This window comes from Mus caroli, chromosome 13 (genome assembly GCF_900094665.2).
Source record: "Mus caroli chromosome 13, CAROLI_EIJ_v1.1, whole genome shotgun sequence".
Classification (NCBI taxonomy): domain Eukaryota; kingdom Metazoa; phylum Chordata; class Mammalia; order Rodentia; family Muridae; genus Mus; species Mus caroli.
In genome coordinates this window covers 12,750,443-12,773,428 of record NC_034582.1, presented here as the reverse complement: position 1 = coordinate 12,773,428, position 22,986 = coordinate 12,750,443, and the positions used below count along the sequence as shown (strand labels likewise).

The 22,986-nt window shown below is 37.8% G+C and overlaps 1 protein-coding gene and 1 pseudogene across 5 annotated transcripts in view; one reads left to right on the top strand and one right to left on the bottom strand.

The window, feature by feature from the left end:
* The window catches only part of Sugct (succinyl-CoA:glutarate-CoA transferase), a 778,692-nt gene that overhangs the window by 321,065 nt on the left and 434,641 nt on the right, over window positions 1-22,986 (top strand). The gene's annotated exons all lie outside the window — the stretch shown is intronic.
* On the bottom strand, window positions 17,893-19,454 carry LOC110308409 (annotated as a pseudogene).

The following is a 22,986-nucleotide window of genomic DNA, read 5'->3' as shown; positions in this document are numbered from 1 at the left end:
TTTCTTTCTTTCTTTCTTTCTTTCTTTCTTTCTTTCTTTCTTTCTTTCTTCCTTCCTTCCTTCCTTCCTTCCTTCCTTCCTTCCTTTCTTTTCTTTCTTTCTCTCTCTCTTTCTTTCTTTCTTTCTTTCTTTCTTTCTTTCTTTCTTCCATTTTTATTTTTATTACTACTTCAGTCTTATTGCAGTTATAGATTTATTTAAGATGTGTTTTAAAATCTTTATTTTTGTACGCTTATTAGCCTAGAAGTTTACCTCCTTTTAATTTATCTAATTTAGTGCAATGTTAATTTTTATTATATGTTTCATTAATTTTTGAGTCAATATGTGTTATTATGTCTCCTTTTATCATAAATTTTATTAATTGGGTTTTCTCTTTCTTTGGTTAAGGGTTTGTTAATCTCATTCATCTTGTCAAAGAAATAAGTCTTGTTTTATTGATTCTTTGTATTGTCCTTTCCATTCCTATTTCATTAATTTCCGCCTTGATATTGATTACTTATTTCCTTTTACTAACCTTGTGCTTTATTTGTTGTTATTTTTTCCAGTATTCTAAGGTGCACCATTAAGTTATTTATTTGAAAACACTCTGATTTTTCAATATTTCTATTAACTTCTGTTTTAGTGTCATTTTTTTCTTATATCCTCTACATTTTGGTATGTTGTAGTTTCTCTCAGTTCTAAGTATTTTTAGATTTTCTTCTTTTTGTGGTGGATTCATTGTTCAGCTCTGTGATGGTTAATCTTGACATGTTTGTATGTATTTGATAGATTATCTTGATGTTTATTACTAGCTTTATTTCATTTTCGTCAAAGAAAAAACAAGAAATTATTTCAATTTTCCTGTATGTCTTAAGTTTTATTTTGTGTTCCTTCATACTCCTTGTTCTATAGAATCTGAGAATAATATTATGCAATGCTTTTGTGGGATATGTTGTCTGTTAGTTTCATTTTATTTATAATAACATTTAACTCAAATGTTTCCATCAATTATTGTTTTTACTGGGGATATCTATATGTTGGCAAGAATGTGATATTGAACTATTATTATTCTCTTAGGGTTAACCTGTGTCTAAATCCAATAGTGTTTCTTTTATGAAATTAGGTATACTAGTGTTGGATTGCTATGTGTTTAGAATTTTCATTCCTTCTTGATGCATTGCTTCCTTAATGAAGTGATTATCCCTACTTCTGGTCAAAAGAGATTCTGGATAGGCTTCATCTCAGTGAAGTACCATCTCAGTGAGGTATCTACTCAATAAAGTCTTGTCTGAGTGATGTATCTTCTCAGTGGAGTATCATCTCAGTGAAGCATCATTCAGTGAGGTATATCTAAGTGAGGTTTAGAGCAGCACCTTTGGAGTAAAATTTCTAGCATACAGGTGCTAATATGGGAATATAGTTAATAGTTTAATTCTTGATGCTCTGTCTGATTTGGCGATGTTATTTGGGGGGAAGCAAAGGTGGTAGCCATTGCTGTGGGCTCCTATATACCTCAGTAGCACCCCTACAAGGGACCTACATATGCATCTAGATATAGTAGCTTACCCCCTTTTTTGTGCATACAAATTTGTAGAGGTCACTAGTCCTTTGGCTCCAGTTTCTACTGTAGATCTTCTCCTGGGGTGCTCCTTGGTACAAGTGCATGTGGGAGTGAAAACCGTGACCTGTCAGGGTGCTTTCTTCTAACTTTAATCGAACCATGTCCTCTTTTCAAACTCTGCTAAGCTTTACTGCCACCTTTGGTGGTCTAGTTAACTATTCTTGAAGGGCTGGAATGCATGAAGGGAAGAACATCTCTAGTTTCAGTCACCTCACCAGAGCCACTTTGCTGCAGCTGGACACAGAAGTGCTCTCACCTTCTTCCCCGTGGAGATCTAACCGGGGCCCCCAAAATGGTTTTTAGCTATTGTCTGCTACAGGAGATGGTTTTTCATCAATCATAGTATTTCATCTGACCCAATCACATCTGTTGTTTCTCATTGTTACTTTATTAGTAACTGCAAGCCATGTTGTTGTGTCACAGTAGATATACATAATGTATGTATATTATGAGGGAAGAGGATAGCACAGCACCAAGTTCAAGCTGCCTTTCATTTGGAGAAGACACCATGTTTTGCTCTCATGTTCCCTGGCTGCCCTTGTTCTAATCTTCCTACACTCAAGACTGAGAGTTCAATAGTCTTTCACTGTGGTTCTCATTAGGTTTGTGTGTGGCCAAGGAGATTAAGTGACCTTTCATGGGGTAGCATGCTTACTTCAGAGATGATTCCCACATTTCTTAAGCCATCTTCTGAGCTACAGGGTCCCCAGGGGTATTAAAGGGATATTTTCTGTCAGTCTCTAGAAGATAACGAGGTTCTAGGCCTAATTTCACATTTATAAACCTTGAATTTCAACTAATGCCCTGATCTGACCTTTATTCTGAGTTTCCCTGGAGAGTTAATTATGTAGCTAGCACTTGGAAAGAAAGGATACCTGCCTTGCTTATTTAGGTCACTACTTAATTACCAAGAGCAAGTTTGGAATATGATTTCATATTCTTTAAGGCCAAGATTTTCATTTACTTAGTTTAGTAAACACTATATGATTATTATGGAAAGAAAAGACTAAGGGCTATTACTAACATGATTCATACCCTCAAAAACCTCACATTTTTGTAGAACAAACATAGTTGGATGGAAAATGGGGGCAGTAGTGAGATGTGATAATGGAAGTGTGAACACAGAGAGGTTAGGATGAGTAACCAGATGACAAATCATCCCTCAAAATGTAAAGCAATAAGAGTTGTGGATGCCAACCAGTGATTGCTAGCAGGAGCCTGATATAGCTGTCTCCTGAGAGGTTCTGCCAGTGCCTGACAAATACAGAAGTGGATGCTTTCATCCAACCATTGCACAGAACACAGGGTCCCAATGGAGGAGCTACATAAAGGACCCAAGGAGCTGAAGGGGTTTGCAGCCCCATAGGAGGAACAATAATATGAACCAACCAGTAACCCCAGAGTTCCCAGGGACTAAACCACCAAACAATGAGTACACATGGAGGGACCAATGGCTCCAGCCACATATGTAGCAGAGGATGTCCTTGGGGACATCAATGAGAGGAGAGGCCCTTGGTCTTGTGAATGGCCCCAGTGTAGGGGAATGCCAGGACAAGAAAGCAGGAGTGCATGGGTTGGTGTGCAGGGGGAGGAAGGAGGGGATAGGGGGTTTTCAGAGGGGAAGCCAGGAAAAGGGATAATATTTGAAATGTAAATAAAGAAAAAATAAAATAAAAGAGAGAGTAATTATTGAAATACAAAAAATAAAAAGTAAAACAAAAAGTAAATTAAATTCAACTTGGATTTTTGGAACTTTGATAACTGGTTTTTGATACATTAATGGACTGAGAACCAGTAGTCTTAACAAAATTGTGACACTAAATCACAAAGTACTTTTGTCCAATATCTTTTTCCTTTAGTTTTCATCTATCATGATTAATATGCATTGTCAGCTTACATAGATTAAGAAGTGCCAGCGACTGGCAATGCAGACCATTGGATGTGCCTGTGAGGGCATTTCCAGGGACAGTCACCTGAGAGGAAGAAGACCTACCTGAGTGTGGGCAGTACCACTCCATACTCTGCAGCCTGGATAGACTGAAATGGAGAAGGGTGACAGTCATCACTCCTTCTCTGCTTGCTGAAAACATAGGGGACCAGGCTTACTTTGTCACTTTCCTTGCCAAAATTATTTGCTTTACCTCAGTCTAGAGACAGTGGAGCTGGCTGAGCACCGATGGAAATGTCTGATGCCATAAGTTCTTCTATCATCGTGGTTCTACCAGGTTCTTTTCACAACAATGGTAACACATAGCCTATACTGTATAGTGAGTATCAATAAATTGTAAAGTAAACCAGTGGTATAAAAATAAAGATCAAGATTTCTATGATTGTAACATATTTTATATCTAAGTCCACAAGTAAACACACACAGGCAGAATATTTTTGCCTTACTGTAATTAAAGTAATATAGCTTACAATAGTTGTAATTTTGTGACTTACATTTGCATATGCCCCAGCCTATCTTAGTAGGCAATCTGCTCTTGGAAAACTGTCTGGCAATGCCTTTTAGGAAGCAAAAAAGTTATACAATTTGTCTTGTAATGTACATGTTGGAAAAAGAATCCCAGGAAATATTTACAATAATGATAAACAGCCGATTTAATGCTAGTAGGAGGGTGGTAACTTAACTGTGATGTATCAGGGCAGTGGTGAGGTAAACACAGAACCTGAAGTTCTCCCCGCACTGCGGCTGTGCTGGAGACTTTTCCTGCTTGTTACTGTGCTATGCTAGCCACCAATGCATTTGTCTGCCTGAATAAATGTACTTATTTATCTGTACCTGTTTATATATCTATATCTACCCATGTTTTTATCATGTTTCTCTAGATTTGAGTGGAAGATGTTAAAGAATATATAATTCAATTTGTATTATGATGATGAAAGTAGTTGGGTAATATATTTCTGCTTGGTAATTGAGTATATTTTTGTCTTATTTTGTTTTTAATTAATATTTCTTTTGAGAAATATTTACAATGAAATTTCCAAGCCAGAAGGATATGGTTACCTTCTTTTGCAACAGAAAGGACTGGTGTGGCTTGCAGTGATGTGCCTAGATGACCCTCCAATATTTATCTATATGGTTTCCTTTCTATTGAGGCTGTTAGAGATTGGGACTTGCTTTTAGGCAATGCCAAAATTAGATAGCTAAGGTTGTGGGTCAGCCTCTTTTTCTTTTTATTGCATATGTTTACCTCTAATATATTAGATGTCCTTAAAATGCAAACAGCTGCAATCTGATACTCTTTCAAGATGGGCAGATGATATTGAGATGATACTGTTAGTCCTACAAAGCAGGTAAATTAGTTAACCAGCCAAGGAGGCAGGGAGGGTGATCTTTCCTTTTCAGTGTCCAGATAGGATATCAGCACAGCTAATACCTGGGTTTTATCCCTGGGAGACACTGATGTGTGTGTTTGTGTGTGTGTGTGTGCGTGCATGTTAGACAGAGACAGAGACAGAGGCACAGAGAGACAAAGAGAGACAAAGATGTAGAGACAGAAAGAGAAATTTCTCGAGGATAAAATATTTCATAAGAGTGAGTTTGTTTATGTGTTCAATTTCATGTTAGTTTATTGTGAAAAGTAGTAACACACACACATATATGTATCTCATAAGAACCTTTACTTTATATTATATCAACTGACTTAAAACAAATAAATATCTTTTTGTGACTCTATTCCTAAGTTTTTATTCATCTTTTTAAAAAGATTTATTTATTTATTATATGTAAGTACACTGTTTTCGGACACTCCAGAAGAGGGAGTGAGATCTCATTACAAATGGTAGTGAACCACCATGTGGTAGCTGGTATTTGAACTCAGGTCCTTCGGAAGGGCAGTCAGTGCTCTTAACTGATGAGCCATCTCTTCAGCCCTTTATTTACCTTTTTATATTTAAGCAGTATAAAAAGTCATCTTTGTTTGTTATCTACTTTCCTGTGTAGTGTGTTTTTTTTTAAGTCCTGAAATAACTGTACTAATTACTTATTAAATACTAGGTCAGATGTCATTGTGTTTCTGAGTGGAGGGAACTAAGGATCTCCTGGTAAAAGGTTTGTTACTAATTCTTCAGGTGGGAACACTCAGAAAATGTGTCTTCCCTAGGAAATCATCATTCCTCCTGGATCTACCTGTCCTTGGCTGGAATCTGCACTAGCTGGCCTCTTTACTGGGATTTGAGTGGCACGTGCTGCTGTCATGTTGGACTCATATTCACAGCATACCTTCAATATCAGTTTCACATGTACACGGGTTCCTTCTCCCCTTTGTCCTGTAACAAATGTTTGAGAAACTATTACCACAGTTCACAGTTTTAATCATGGCAGCCACCGAAGGCCTTTGGAGCAGCAAACAGGAGCCAGGGACTTTTGTCTACATCCTGCTAACTAGGTTAAGACGGCCAAGGTCATCTTCCTGCAGGCTGCATGCAGGCAGAATATGGGAAGTGGGCTTATCGTCAGTGCTCTATTAGTTAGTTACCAAGAGTATCTTTGACTAAAAGCACTGTATTTGCAGTTTGCTATTTTGCTTTCTGAGAATTTGACTACCCTAGACTAAGGTAGTGAGAAGAAACTAAAAATGCTCTGTTACGAAGCAGAATTCATAGTCTACTGTGTTTCCAGTCAGAAGGTTTTAATATTTGTCCAAGTTGAGAACTGATGCTCCCTTCTCTTCCTTACTCACTGCCTACAGTACAATATTATAACTGCGCTTGGAAGTTATACTGGCATGAATATTACTTTATAGACATAAACCAGTATAAATTATAACAAGTTTTTTTCTTTTTGTAATGAGATACAAGCAGAACCATAAGGAAAATGCTGGCTTATGAGGTGATGGATTGCTGTTGCAGGAGTGAGAGCAACTTTTATATTTACATGTTGTAAGTGAAGGTTAAAAATGATAAGTCTTCATGGGTTTTATTGGTTGGCTCTTTTTTTCTTGGCAGATAGCAAAGGTACCGAAAGTAGTGAAATGAGATACTCAATATCAGGAGTTCATTTCTTTTTTCAAAAACTTAACCACATATACTTTTTGTATATTATTAGCCAACTCTGAGTCTAGGCAGAATCCCAAGTTTACTCATGAATTACTTGATTCATTACTAAACAGGGAAAAATAATTTTGGCCTAAATTAGAAGGAAAATGTCGTCATCAAAAAGCTGTTTTCTCAAGTTTTATTTTCAAGCCTCAAAGACACGTGTAAGATTGGTTTGTGCTTCGAGTCCTTCTCTCTTCACATGTACAGGTGCCTGGTACCTGTGAGAGGATGTGAGGAACTTGTTCAAAGCCTTGGGCCTCTGTGCATTTATAGTCCAGGCCCGATGTTAAGGAGACCCACTGCCATGAAGCAATATGTGGAGCAAGGAGGGCTTGGATGCTGGTGGAAACTTGGCTCTAATAATTGACTTGCCTCTGGCAAGAAGCCTAACTTTCTGCATTGTTTTGTCTGAATTGTTTCAAGTATAGTTAATTAAAAAGCCATGTCATGCACGTGCTTCTGCTGCTCCAGGCACTATGCCAAATTATTTGCATTTATTGTCTCCTTGCACAAATCCTTTGAGGTAGGTATTGCCTGTGTTGTATAGGGTCTAAGATGATGGGTGTTGGTGAGCTTCAGAAGAGGAACCCATGCTCCTCGTATTTGTGGTTTGCTTTCCCTCTCTCTGCCGGCTTAGAATTTTGGGAGGAGAAAGCAACACTCTGAATCACTACTGAGTATGTGTCAAGTGCTGAGGCTAAGTTATTCACTGCCACTGAGAGTGTTCATTGTCTAGAGGGGATCCATCAAGACAAAGACGAACTTTAAACTGGGGAGGGGTGGCTGGTTCACAAATGAAGATAGTAGGCAAAGAATGTCCTAGTGCATGGAGATAGAATTCTGCAAAGGTGTGTACCTGGGTAGCTATTTGGGCCTTGTATTCTTCCTTGGTTCAGGAGAAAGTTCTTGAGATGGTTGATGGGAACAGCAATGAAGAAGTAAGCAGGAGTCAGGTCAGTCATAGACATTGCTCTAAAGGAAACGTGTGTGCAAATTGTACCCTAAAGGAAGACTGTGTGCACATTGTATCCTAAAGGAAGACTGTGTGCACATTGTATCCTAAAGGAAGACTGTGTGCACATTGTACCCTAAAGAAAGACTGTATGTGCACATTGCACTCCAAGAGCACTTTGTCTTCTGTTGATTTATCTTTTACAACTTTGGTGTGATAGTTTTTGTTTTATTTTACTATATTTAAAAAAGAATAAATGAATACATTAATGAAAACTTGACCACTAGCATAATGGTTAACAGCTAAGCTTTCCCTTATACTTGCTGAGAGAGGAAAAATCAGTTTCTTCCATTAGAGGGGCACTGGATATTTCAATCACTCTAGGATAGGCTTCATTTTCGGGTGTAGTAGACTAACATATAATTAGACTCCACAGATCTCTTTATATAGTTTTATTTGGTTATAGTATTTTTTTTTCATTTCGTTTTGGATGTGGTTTTATTGGTTTGGTTTGTGTGTGTGTGTGTGTGTGTGTGTGTGTGTGTGTGTGTGTGTGTGTTGAACTGGTTTTTGCCTCTTTGAGAAAGAACTTAAAGTTGGGTGGATATAGAAGGGGAGAGGATCTGGTGAGACTTGGGAGAGGGAAAGAAAAGGATAAAATGTATTTGAATTTGAAAATTGTTTTTTAAAATGAAAACTACTATAAAATTTAAAAAGATTTTAAGTTATTATGTTTGTGTGTGGGGGGGGGACTGTCTTATTGGCTCTTGTTTTATGCTGACAAAATCATGTCTCTATTTCAATTGGATCCATTGAAACTTGTTTGCTCTAACTTAGGCACTTTATGAGATGTACACAAAAGCCATGTGTTTTACCCCTTCTAGTGTGTTTAGATCAATCTGCATTCAATGTGATTTTTGGCAACTCCACCCCCATACCCTTTTTTCCCTGTTGTCCTGATGACTTAACCCATGGTCTCCTGCATGTTAGGTAAATATTTTACCAGTGAGCTTATGCCTCTTACCACCATAATGGATCATTGTTCAATGCTAACACTGGAAACATTGGTTGTTTTTGCCAATTAGGCATCTTAAGATGTTTGGTAGTGACACAGAAGTTGACATGATTGTAAGTGACTTGATATTTTTCATTCTTAGAGAATTAACAAATCAAATACAAACATTTCCAAACCTACAGTCACTACTAATTAATCATATATCATTTAGAGAAATTGTTATTATTTACATTTACACAATAGAGTACTACTCAGCTAATATAAATGATGAATTCATGAAGTTTTTAGGTAAATGGATGGAACTAATATCATCCTGAGAGAGGTAACCCAATCACAAAAGAACACACATGGTGCGACTCACTGATAAGTGGATATTAGCTCAGAAGTTTGGAATACCCAAGATACAATTCACAGACCACATGAAACTCAAGAACAAGAGAGACCACAGTGTGGATAGTTCGGCTTTCTTATAAGGGGAATTAAAATATCCATGGGAGGAGAAACAGAGACAATAATTGAACCAGAAACTGAAGGAAAGGCCATCCAGTGACTGTCCCACCTGAGGATCCATTCCATATACAGTTACCAAACCCAGAAACTATTGTGGATGCCAACAAGTGCTTGCTGACAGGAGCCTGATATAGCTGTCCCCTGAGAGGCTCTGCCAGTGCCTGACAAATACAGAGGTGAATGCACACGGCCATCCATTGGACTGAGCACAGGGTCTCCAATGGAGGAGCTAGAGAAAGGACCCAAGGAGCTGAAGGGGTTTGCAGCTCCATAGGAGGAACAACAATATGAACCTACCAGTAACCCCAGAGCTCCCAGGGACTAAATCACCAATCAAAGAGTCCACATGGAGGGACCCATGGCTCTAGCTGCATATGTAGTAGAGGATGGAGTTGTGGGACATCAATGAGAGGAGAGGCCCTTGGTCTTGTGAAAGACCCCAGTGTAGGGGAATGCCAGGACAAGGAAGCTGGATTGGGTGGGTTAGTGAGCAGGGGGAGGGGGTGAGATAGGGGGATTTTGGAGGGGAAATGAGGAAAGGGGATAAAATTTGAAATGTAAATAAAGAAAATATCTAATAAAATATTTTATATTTAAACAAAGCAAGTTTTAAAATGCCTAGTTTTTGCTCTTTGCTAAATAAACTGACTCATGAGATAGAATTTGGATCATTTTATTGTCTGTCAGTTTTAAAGTGAGATGGCTGGGACTAGAGAGATGGCTTAGCAGTGATGAGCAGGGTTTACTCTTACAGAGAGCCCGAGGTTTATATCCTGTCACCTACAGAACAGCTCAAAACTCTCAGTAACTTCAGGCCAGAGGGTTTAATAACACACTTTGGCCTCTGTGGGTACCTGGCACACAGATATTACACAGAGATACATAGAGGCAAAACATACCTACACGTTGAATAGAATAGTATTTCTTAATAAAATGAGATGACTAAGCTATAGTGTGGTTAAAGCTTGCTTTGGTCACACAAAATAACAGCTTTTAGAGCTGATACAAGCTGAATCTTGTGTCTCTGACTCCTGACTGAAGTTCCCAACTCTAGGAACTGTTAACAGGGCCTTTCAGTGAAGTCTCATTTCCCATTTGATGTTATTATTGTTTCTCAGTATATCACCCTTGTAGACATATCTGAACTCCCAAGTGCTCTGATGAATTCTGGTTGAATAATTCTAATCTTCATGATGCATTCTATACCCAGTAAGAAAGGACATGGCTGACTATCTCAGATAACAGACCATTTTATAGAAAAAGACTTGACTAAATGCATTTGGCAACACACTTCCAAAAATAAACTTATGAATGCAGTTGAACAAAAGTTTTATATAACTTTCCTTAACAGTGTATGTTCCTACAAATTATATTTAAAAATTGCCCAATGGAAAGTCATTACTTTTAGTTTACTTGCAGTTTTTAAAAATGTTACTAAGAATGCAGTTGCCAGGTTCCACTTAGTCACATTTTTATAGTCCAGTCATTAAACTGCTGAAAAAAAGTGTCTTAAATGGAAACATTGACATAGGGCTCATTACCCTGGCTCCAATGCACTGCTATTGTAAAGCATCTATCTTCTAGTTCATTTTCTTAAGATGCTATTGAAAAGGCACTGGAAAATTAATGTAACAGTGGAGAACTTGATTCTATGCATAAAAATTTTAAACAATCCAAAACAGTGAATGTTTACAACACCAATGAGTTTATTTTGGAATTAAAGTTTATCATGAACTTTATGATATTTAAAGCCTTTTGCAATTGGCAGTATATTATTTCTACTCTGTTTTTAAGGGTTTTTTAAATTTATTTGACAAAATACTTGTTAAGTGTCTCTGTTCAGACTGACAACATTACATACAATCACTGTCAATAAGAAAGCATCAAGTTTTAGATTCTTAAAGGGATGAATGGCACTCATCTTTGTAAATGAACTTTTGGTACTTAAATTTTAAAGTGTGTTCTCCATGGTTAGGTAGTACTTAAGAGTAGAGATGGTTGAGTCTAGGATCTGCTGTTTCTGCTGTTATCGTTGTCATTGTCATCATCATCATCTTCTTATCATTATCATCTCGTTATCATTGTCAATCATTGCCATCATCAAGGTCAATGATCATTGTTGGCGTGTACATTTTCCAAAAAGAAGAGAAGCAGTGGGGAACTGACCCAAATGAAATGGGCCAGGAGTACTGAAATATGTTTCATCCAGAGAGGTCGTTTTTTTTGTTTTTGTTTTTTTTTTTTTTTGGTACATTTCTGAACTGTGTGTGTGTCAAAAGTTGTAAAACTGGAAGGATTTCACTAGTTATTTGAAAACTTCTGCCAAATTTTAAGTTGTTTTCAGGTAAGGGGTGGTAAGCTAGCATCTTTTTTACTCTATAACTCTGGAAAAGTTGTATTTCTATCTGCTTCAGGTTATATGCCTACCCAATGGAGATAATGATAGGATCAAGCTGTTAAGATGTCCCTGACACTTAGAAGCATTTTCCATAGTGTGGATTCAATAAGTCTTGTGACTCTTTCAAACAGTGAATAGATGCATGTTATGTTGTTCCAGGGCAGAATGTCAGAACAGGCTTGCAAGCTTGGCTTCTCATCCTAGTTTCTTATTTAGAGGTTGTTCAGCAAAGTTAGTGCACTCCCTAAGGACTTTTATTATGAGGAAAGTGGGGTAATTATACATAGCCTGTAGGCTTTTTGAAAGAAAGAGATTATGTATGTAAATGATCAAGCATGGAGTCAGACCTGATAGTAGGTGGTCAGTGAATATGAGTCATAATTATCTGCAAAAAACAAATAAACAAAATCCCTCAGTAATAATTAGATCGAGTGCTCAAGGACCCTTGTGATTACATAATAGCATGGCTTTGTTCAGTAAAATAAAGAAAAAGTCAGTGTTCTACAGAGTCTCTCATAGTTAACTCCCAGCCAAAAGAAATACGTTACAGAGTAAGTGGTTGTAAATGTTATGTTCTATTTATACATGAGGAAGGTGTTGTGAACCATGGAGCCATGTTTAAATGAGGGCTTTCTTGTTTCTTAGCTTGTAAAATATCTGCAGTTGATCATTATTATTATTATTATTTGATACAGGATATTGCTATGTAGCCCAGGTAGGCCTCAAACTTGCAGCAGTTCTCCTGCTTCAGCCTTCTGAGTGCTGGGATTGCAGACACACACTATCATACCACCTTGAAATAGCATAATTTTCAATGTCTTTAAGTAAATGTGGACATGTATGATATAGCCCTGAACCTTTGGGAGTAAGATGAGAAGGATCTCTTGGCTTGGCCATATCTTTCTTTTTACTTCCCCCCCCCCCACAAACAATTCTCCTCTCAAGATTTCATACTTGACCTTAAAATCACAGAGATTTCCACCTGAAAGGGACTAGTCTAATACCCTAAGTTTATACCCAAGGAAACTGAGACCTAATGAGTTAAGTGATTTCTCCCAAGGCCATATAATAAATTAGTGGCAGAATCTTGGCTTCTTGTTTTGAAGTTCAGAATGTTTAGGAAAAAGAAATAAAAATTGGATCCAGGCAAAATAGAAACATTTAGTTTAGGAGAGGTGGTATTGTGGCTCTAAAAAGTGAGCCTGGAAAGAGGTTAGTTGGTTGATTTGATGACACCTGAGGTGGAGACTGGATCTTATGAGATTATTGGGACAAGGCCATAAACTCCAGAAAGAATATTATATTATTAAATATGCTCAGATATTACTTTTCAAGAAATGTCAGGTGGATTCAGAAAGGCAAGCAGAGTGTGTTTCCCAGCCTCACAGCAGGGAAGAACCTGAGTTCTGGGAAGGTGCTGCCAGCAGATACTTCAGAAAGCTACATCCCTTTTGGATGGTCCATTTCCTGAATACAGTAAATGCGTTCTGATCCAGATATCATGTGATTGTGCTGGTAAACAAGGTGATTCCTAAGATGAGTTTAGCAGTGTTCCTGGCACACCCCATAACCACTTAACTAATAGCTATTCATGCGATTCCAGCTGATCAGCCTCTTTACAGTAAATGATCTGTTCAGGGGAGATGAACCCTGCTTCAGAAAGGACCCAGAAGATTTACTAGGTTTTCAGAGTTTTATCTAAGTCACCTACTATTCAGAATGAGGAGGAAAGTAATAAATGACTTATTCGGGCATGGAAATAGAGAGGAGATAATCTTAGAAGTAAAACAATGTATTACATGCAGTTAAATAAGTAGTGTGTGTGCATGTGTGCTGTGCATGCATATGTTTTGCATATATGTGTGTGTGCATGCATGTGTGAGGATGTGTGTGGTGCTGGGATCAAACCCAGGTGTATCTTAGCAGCTATCACCACTGAGCTATACCGTAGCCCTAAAGTTTTGAATAGCAGCGTATGTATAGAAGTTTCTAAGAACATAAACTATTTCATTCTTATATACATCTTTCTCTCTTTATCATACTTGATTAACAAGATTTTATAGTCACTAAAAAAGCCTTTCTGGATAATCAGCTCTCCTATTTTAAAAAACTGAGCTCCAGGAACACCCTTAAGTAAACTAATAAGCACTTTTCTTTGGTGTTTATTCAAACCCTTTCTTTAGGGAATCATAGAAAATTACAAATTGTCTCCATGAGAGAATAATATTAAATATGATGTAGAATAGAGGAGTTAATTTGTAAAATTAATATGGGAGAAAATGAAGACTCATATCCTATAGAGTCTTCTGATTGTCACCATGGTGGTTGCTCCTGGACGGTTCTGAAAAAGACACAGGACACAGACATTAGATTGCTCTGTGGTGCTTCTTTGAGAAAAATTAATTGTTGTGCTTTTAAAAGGAATTGCTGACTGAATTTATTTGAGAAATATCATTTTTAAAAAGTGTAGGCCTCTTTGGAGATTGAAAACTCACTAATCTTTTTGATTTATTTATTTTTCCTGAGAAAGGATATAGCCCTGGCAGTCTAGAACTCACTCTGTAGGTTAGGCTGGCCTTGAACTCAGAAATCTGCTTGCATTTGCCTCCCAGTTGTTACAGTCAAGATGTGTGCCACCACTGCCCTGCTAATCCTTTTGATTTGAAGTAATCAGTTAAAAAGAGCTGTTGAACTTGATTTTTCAAACTTTTTTGAGCAAAGAGAAGGTATATATATGTTAGTGTCTGTGGATTTGTGTGTCTGAATGGAGGAGTTACTCAAAAAGAGACTTTTTACTTTGTTATGTATATATATGTTTCATGGAACTTGTTTGAGAAATGTCAGTTAACAATCTAGTACAAGATGATTTCCAAGTAGGTATAAATATAGGGACCTCTCAAGAGCCAGGCCCAGTGCTAGGAGACAGACCTTAAACCCATGAGCTAACGATTCATCTTTCTTTGTTCATTGCTTCCTCCAAAACTACTATGCATAGGAACTGTAGGAGGAACTTAGCCAAACAGGCCCAGCTGCAGTGTTGGCATATGTGCCACTGATGCTTCCTCCCTGAGCCAACCTAAACTCTGCCAGCACAGCAAGAGACTGATGGTGCTGGACAAGGCATGAGGCTAGCCATTGAGAGAAAATATCATAATTGGCTACTTGAGACCCAATGAGATGCCGGGAGAGAGGGGTGGGGTATAAAGGTTTGCCTAGTTCCTGTATTAAACATGTTTGCTTTGCCACTTGCTCAACTCCTGGAGTCTGTGTTATTGACTCTGTACCTTCTTACCCCTGTCCCCAAGGTTCTTGGTCAGAGTTGCAAGCAACAAGGACCTTGGTGACCAAGATCAAGGTGCCGTCAGAAATGAGGTAGCTGCTTCATCCCTGTCCCTGCCTCTGCTCTTTTGTCGTGGATTTATTTTTCCTGAGAATCCCTGACTTGCTTACTTAGTTACTACCTTAATATGATCATCCCAGCCACCTCCTGAGGTGAATCTTTGAGCCAATGCAATTGACTGACGCCTGACTTGCAAACCAGTAAACTGGCATAGGGATGGTAGCTTTACATAGTTGAACACTGTATAGAGATGTTGCTACAAGGAGTTTCAATAGGAATATTTACTAAACATATCTTGTACTATTGGGGTGAAAAGCTGTATTTTGGGAGACAGGCAATGGCAAATTATTCTTAACTCATTCTGTTACTATATATAAAAATTTCTCAGTGATTTTCACAATTACTCATACGGGAGGAATATCAGACAAACTAAAATATAACTATTTCACAAACAGCCAGTTAAACTCTAAAATAACCAAAATATCTTTGCTACCCCTGAACGTTTTAGATAATGTGGTATGTTCATATGGTGAGAGGGGCAGGGCATCGAAGACCAGGTGTGTTCTCTTAAGTAGCTAAAGAGACTAAGAACACTTTTTTAAAAAACTGATGTAACAGAAGGACTTAAATTTCTTTTCATGTTGATTTAGAAGGTTTCTACTGACTCTGCTTTTGAATTACTTTGGGAGACACGGCTTCCTAATTTAACATTTTATTACATGTCTTGCAGAATACAATCAGGGCTCAGTCATGGTCTATATGCCTGTAGGAATCCAACTCTTGGGTATAACCAATGTTGGAGACATAGGTACACACAGAATAATGTTCAAATTACATCCTTTTAAATGATTGTCTCACAGCCTAGGAATGGTTAAGGTATGTTTTGAGGTCTTTAATCCTCTGTCAACTTGGAATGGTTGTCTTGTATTGGTAGAAGTCTGGGTCTGTTTTTCTTCTAGTTGCATATAGAGAGATCTGTGAACCTTTGATCAGCTGATTTGGGCTTAACTCACAGTTTTGGGGGACTTGAGAAAGGAAGTAATTAAACTGTGCTCAACTCATGGGTTATTTTGCCCTATGAATTTAACAGGGAGAGATTTCTTTAGATACCTAGCTCTGAAGTGCTCTGTCTACTACGTATGGTGGTCTTCTATTCCTTTTTTTTTTTTTTTTGCATTGAAAAGTCTTTATTTCCTCAGAAAATTCCTTGTTACAGTGTGCAAATTATTATATATTCATGCCTTTTTAAATACGTAAGAACTTTTACTGAGCAAAAGACAAATTATTCAATACCAGTAGCACATAAGTATTTGCAAGAAACTGTTTTTTAAATTCCTTTAAATGATTGCTACTATTAGGAACTAGATAACAATTCTAGAAACAATCTTGCCAGAAGTTAATAATTATTAATAACTAACATTATAATTGTAGATATTATTTTAGAAATGTCCACTATTCTAGAAGTTACCCATGTCCATGGCCATTTTATTATATAGAAATAGAAACTGACATTTATCATATATGCTTTCTTGGACAGGCACATCAACTAGAAAAAATATACAAAAGCAACAAGGATTAGTTATTGGATCTTATCACTTAATGATATACCATTTTTGGTTTCCAGAAACAGGCATGCATATTTAAATACTTTCAACAAACAAGTAAAAAATTTTTGATATCAGCAACTTCAAAATTTAAAATTACTGAAATGTTTGCATTATGTAAAACAGTAATTTTATTCCTATGACTTTAGACATGGTTTTACAACACAACATTAAGGTTTGTTGTTGGTGTTGTTTTGAACTTAATACAGTAAAAACAAGTATTAAGCAATAATTAAGAAAACAAAAAAAATGCTCTTCAAAGGTTTAGCATGACACTCTGAGGCAACAACAAATAGGTTTGTCTACAATTTTGAAAACAATTTTGTGGTATTTCAGCCATTATTAATCATATTCAGGAGCTTTAAGCATTTTAATAATACACTCAGTAAACGACCTAGAAGAGATTTTTTTTTCTGATTGCATCAAAAGGATGAAAAAAAAATTACTACCATTCCACCTGTTATTAATGAGTTTAGGAAACAGACTGGCATTAAAAAATTTACTGCAATAAATATAACACTGTGATCATGAGGTTGGTTTGATATTTTCCACAGATCACTTAGCAGGAAAGTCCCAAACCACTATTGTCCAGAAGAACCACCCTACTGTTAGTGCTGCACTGATCTTCATGACTGCTCTCTTACAGGAGGCAGGTTTCACTTCATATCCGGAGAAACTGAAGATAAGAAGTTTAACAATTTGCCTAATATTTTGAGTAACACGACTATGATGAAATTAGTTCTGTGGATAAGAAGTTAGTGCTTCCGTTAACTCAGTAGAATCACCCTATCAAATGGTTGCTTGTATTCTTCTATTTCTTATTCTTTGAAGTTTGGCCAATGTGTATGTGGTTTACATCCAAATCACTAATTACTAAGAAATTAAAATTAGCAAAGTGTCTAAACACCTTATTATTAACATATTCAGCATTTAACATAGAAAATAAAACCAACTTTTACTCCAAATATAGGCTACTGGTCAGTTCATGATAGTTTAGCTTTATTCTACCATATTTACACATGCTTTTATCTGTTATATCATGCCCAGATTGAAAATATAGTTCCAATAACCAAAATAAGTATGTGAGCTGACTCTCCAGATGTGGCTTTCAGCAAAAAAGATCACAATTGGCGAACAAATTTCTGTGAACACCACATAATTGTTAATGAAGCATAGGACCCCTTTCACATCATAACTACATTTCTGGGAATCAGTCCATTTGTATTTTCACCTGCTAATGTCACAGGTTTGGTATGTTAAAACAGTCAAGTTAATGTGCTTTATAAGTGTTTTATGTTTCTGGAAATGCCCTCTTTGAAGAAATTCCGTTTTGAATTTCTGGAGCCTGTTTCTTCTAATTTTTCCTAACAAGTTGGTTGTTGCTTTTTGAAAGATTTCAAATATTCCTTCTATCAAGAAGACTGTGAAGGCTACAGGAATTTCCAAAGTAGAATGTTAGGTTTGATGCACATCCACTGTTTAGAGGGTTCTTCTGGTTTGGGAGTCTCTGAGTTGGTTTCTGGAATGACTCTGGATTCTGAAACTTCTTGTTGTGAGCTGCTCCATCAAGAATAATATCTTCAGGATTTGCCGGGGCTGGACTGAAGCCTTCATTTGGGCAGATTCACTGAAAAACTGTTTCTGCCTGTTTGACTGCATTATCATTTCTTAGAGCACAGTCAGGGCCAGAGCACACATAGACATTGGACGGTAAGTCATTATAACAATCTCTGCTGATATCTGAAGACTCTCTCAATTGAAGTAGAGTGCCCATAGAATTCTTGCTTTTCAACCTGTTCATTTTCTGCTTCTATTTCTACATATGGAGTAAACAATTTCTGGAGTACTCGTTCTAAATCTTCTCTTGCTGTTCTAGAAGACATGCAAGTCAAATGTACCAAGTATGTGTCTTTCATGCATGTCATTGTTGAAGAGCATAACTCAATGACTCGAACAGCAAAAGTTCCTGGCTCTTCTGGCACTGCCAAAATGAAGACCTGTTGGTCTGAATCCATTTTTAGTACAGATCCATCTGTAATCAGGACTGCCCTGGAAATCTGCCTGTACTGTACACCAGAACATGTATTCTTAGAAAGGTAACTGTCTTCAATAATGAAATGTTTAGAGATTATTCTTTGACCAAATTGATCTATAATTGCTTTACATTTTCTAGATTCTTTGTCCACTATGAGGCACTGTACAGAATGGCAAAGACATAGATTCCACCAAACACAGCACACATTCTGCAGAAACACTGTGTAAGTTCTCCTTGGCCATATAAAGGAAACAGAAATGGAGTGTTGCCATACCACCCAAGACACTGAAGAAACTTTTTAGTAGCTTTGAGACCATCTCCAGTACTGCTTGTTGTTTCTGATGTCATTGCAATTGAGTGCAGGACAAAATATTGTAGGTTGGGGGTTAATTTTTGAGTTTTTAAGTATTCAGAAAATATAGTTTCCTCATATGCTTTGTACTCATTGGGATGGTCTTCATATTCCACACAAAATGTAAGAAATTTCATAAGCATTCACTTTTCTACTATAGTAAGTTGATTACTATTGAAGACATCTATCTGCTCTGGAACAGGGAACCTGTTCCACAGTTCCTCCTCGAAATGCAAGAATCCTCGTAATACTTTTAAACTCTGCATACCGACTAACATTTGATTTGATTAGAAGATCAATAAGTAATCCCTGAGAATAGAGAAATTTTGATACTAAATCAATGTTAAATCTTCTTTCTTTAATAATCTGCAAGTAAGTAATTACATTTTTCTTTGGTGTCTCTGGGTTGTCTTGTACTTTAGGCAAATTTGCACTTGATTGTTCTGTTGGACTTTTTGCATCACTCTGAGTTTCTTTCTCTCCTACTTCAGCATCGTTTACTTCTGGTGAACTCTCTGGACCAGTGATGATAGTTCACAGCTCCTCATGCTTAATGACTCCTCTGCAGTAGGAAGGCAAGCAGCCTCTGCCCACTCCGTAAACATGCAGCTGCAATGATAGATTCAGGCAGACCTGTCCCTATTACGATCACATCAAAGTCCGAAGGGAGATTATCCTCCATCTTGACAGGAAACGTATCCTGTCTGGTCTTCCATTCCTTAGAGTAGCAATTTACTTTCCTGTTATTCACCTTAAGCTTATGTGTGCTAGCTTGTCTGAGAGAAGCCCCCACTTCTGCCCAGCCAGGACAAGGATGTGTGAGTTTATGTCTGTATCTGTTCCATTCATCTGCATGCTTGTTTCTGTGGCAATACCATGCTGTTTTTGTTATGTGGGAACTAAAAAGGGGGCCCTGGGGATGTGGGGGAAGGGAAAAGGCCCACACCCCACCAGAGTTCCACCTATACTTTGTTAGTCAGGTGTGGGAGGCATGCTACCTACTCTTTCCACTCATCCCTGGGTGGGCATTCCTCTATCCCACTCTTCAGGGGTTGCCCAAGGGGCAACCATACCTGGGGATCCCTGGAGCTACCTTGCTAAAGCCACCAGGGTTATGGGAGAGAGGGATAAGGGAAGAGGTTCCCAACACTGATCAGAGTACGCAGAAGATCTTGATGGAGCAGAGACTCTCTATGGTTTTAGAGCTTTATTATAGAAAGGCAGGGGAAAGAAGGGAGGAAAGAGAAAGAGAAAGAGAGAGAGAGAGAGAGAGAGAGAGAGAGAGAGAGAGAAGAAGAAGAAGAAGAAGTAGAAGAAGAAGAAGAAGGAGAGAAGAGGAGACAAAAAGACAAAGAGAAAGGAGAGAGGAGAGAAGAGAAAGAGAGGGGAGAGAAAGGGTGAGAGTGAGGAGTGAGAAGAGCATAAGAGGTAAGAGCATGAGGTGGGGCTGCACAGCCCTTTTTATGGTCTTTACTGTTGCTAGGTAATTGGGGAGGAGTTTAGCCTAACGGTCAGTAGCTTGGGCCATTACCTACGTGACTTCTAGCCATGCTTCTCTTGTGGGGGCTGTGGGGGGTGGTAACTTAGGCAGGGGACAGAGTTCCAGGAGCTTGAGGGAATGCCTACCATGTCATGTAGGTGAATTATAACCTCGGGGTTCAGACCTCAGCTCAACTGGATACCAGCCTGCAATTCCCCACATTGTTCCTTTGACTTCTTAAAATAATTTGAAACCATATGTCGTGATACTGCCAGGATGGTTCTTTTTGTTCAGAATTATTTCAGCTTCCATATGAGTTTTACAATTGTTTTTACTATTTGTGTAAAGTATGACACTGGAATTTTGATGGGTATGTCAACTGTTTTTGGTAGAATTAGCTATTTCTTACAAAATTCATTCTGCTGATCTGTGAGCATAGGTGGCCTTTCAATCCTTTAATGTTTGCTTCTGGTTCTCTTCTTGGTGTTTTACAATTTAGCCCATAGAGGCATTATTAATATTTCATGAAGGAATGGGTCTTCAAAAAGTTCAAGGGATCTTGAGGTAAATCAGTGGCAAAAAGCATGAACATTGTACACAATGTCATGGGGCTCATCTATAGTGTAGAAAAAAAGAATCCAAACTTTGGAGTATGGTGATTTTCTCACTGTCCTGCAATACACTTCCCCCTTTTATCTGTTTGCTCTATTGCTTTTTAATTTTGCTTTTAAATTTTATTTATTTATTCGATGTTTGTCTCTCTCCGTGTGTGTGTATGTGTGCATGTGTGTATGTGTGTATGTATGTGTGCATGTGTGTGTTTGTCATGTGCATGTGTTGACATGCTTGTGTGTACCACAGAGTATGTGTGGAAATAAGATAATTTGTGAGAGCCAGTTCTCTTCTTCTGCATGTGTTCTGAGGATCAAACTCAGATAATCAGGATCTAATGGCAAACACCTGTACTCACTGAGATACGTCACCAGCCCTATTCTAGTGCTTTGTAGACATGTCTGTAAATTTTTCAGATGTATTCTAGAAGCCTTTTTTTTTTAAACCATATAATTGACTTGCTTTAGATATATTTGAAAATAGAGGCTTCTCTCATACAGCAATCCTGACCACAGTTTCTATTTTTTCCACTCATCTCAGCTCTCTTCCTCCTTCCTTCTCCTCCAGATTCACTCCCTGTCTTTTTCCCTTTAGAAAGGAGCAGGTTCTAAGAGACAGCAACCAAACACAACAAACAAGATACATCAAGACAAGGCAAAGCCCTCACATTGAGGCTGAGCAAGACAACTCAATAGAAGAAAGAGAGTTCCAAGAGCAGGAAAAAGTCAGAGACATACCCATTCCCACATTTAGGAGTCTCACAAAAACACCAAGGTAACAGCTATAACATATACACAGAGGGCAAGGTGCAAACTCATGCAGGCCATATGCAACACTTCAGTTTCTGTGAGCCCACATGAGCCCTGCTTAGTTGATTCAGTGGGTCATGTTCTACAGGTACCCTCCATACCCTCTGACTCCTACAGTCTTTCCCTTCTGCTTCCTCAAGTTTCCCCTAACTCCAAGGGGAAGGACCAGATGTATTCCTTCCATTTAGACTCCCTCTCCAAATAATGTCTGGCTGTGGGTATCTGTACCCATGCCCATCTTCTATCAAAGGAAGCCTCTTTGGACCAGGCACAGATCTATGAGTGTAGCAGAATATCATTAGGAATTATTTTTTGGCTACTATTGAAGACTACATTTTACCTGTTCCCACAGTCCATTGGGTTACCCTATCAACACTTATTCTCCACTGTCACACATTTCCCCATCTGCACTTAGGTTCCAGGTCCATGCCCAGGAGTTTATTTTATATTTAGATGGGAAGTACATTTTACTTTCAGGCTCATGTCCAATTACTTGGTAAAAACTATCTGTTGTGTGTTCTAGAAAAGCTATAGAGGCTGGTGTTATAGACTCACACAGTAAACTTTGGCCTTGGAAAAATATAGTAATACTACCTCAGTTAAGAGATGGGAACTGTCAGTGTCTAGTCAGGCCATCTGGAACTGTAAGGAGAACATAGCCACCATCTGTCTTTAACTAAGCTTCATCTTCAAACTTCAGTGGTCATCTTTGGGGAAGGAAGTTGGCTGTGGTAGTTCTTTTTGCTACATTGATCTTAGAGGGTCCTAATTATTTATCTTTGAATTCTAGAGAGTTGCTCCTCTACCCTATTTTCTGCTTCCAAATTTTGCAATCAAGTCTTTTGTATATTGTTCAGTATTTTATTTTAAAAGAAAATTAATAATTACATTTTCTTTTAAGAATTAAATATGAATAGTATTTTGTGTCATTTCAATTCTAGCCCTTCTCTCCTTCCAAGAACTCCTCCTCTTCCCCCATTTCCTCTCAAATTCATGATGTCTTCCTCTTTACTTATTGTTACATATATGGATATACCATGTATATATATATACATATATATATATATATATATATTCATATATAAATACAGCTTGCTGAGTCCATTTAGTGTTGTGATCATGTGTATTTGTTTAGGGTGAACTACTTGGCATTGGAAAAACCTGGCTGCAGCTTGTCCTTGGAGGAGACTGATTCTCCCTCTTTAAGTAGGCATTAATTGCTGTAGTTCTTCATCC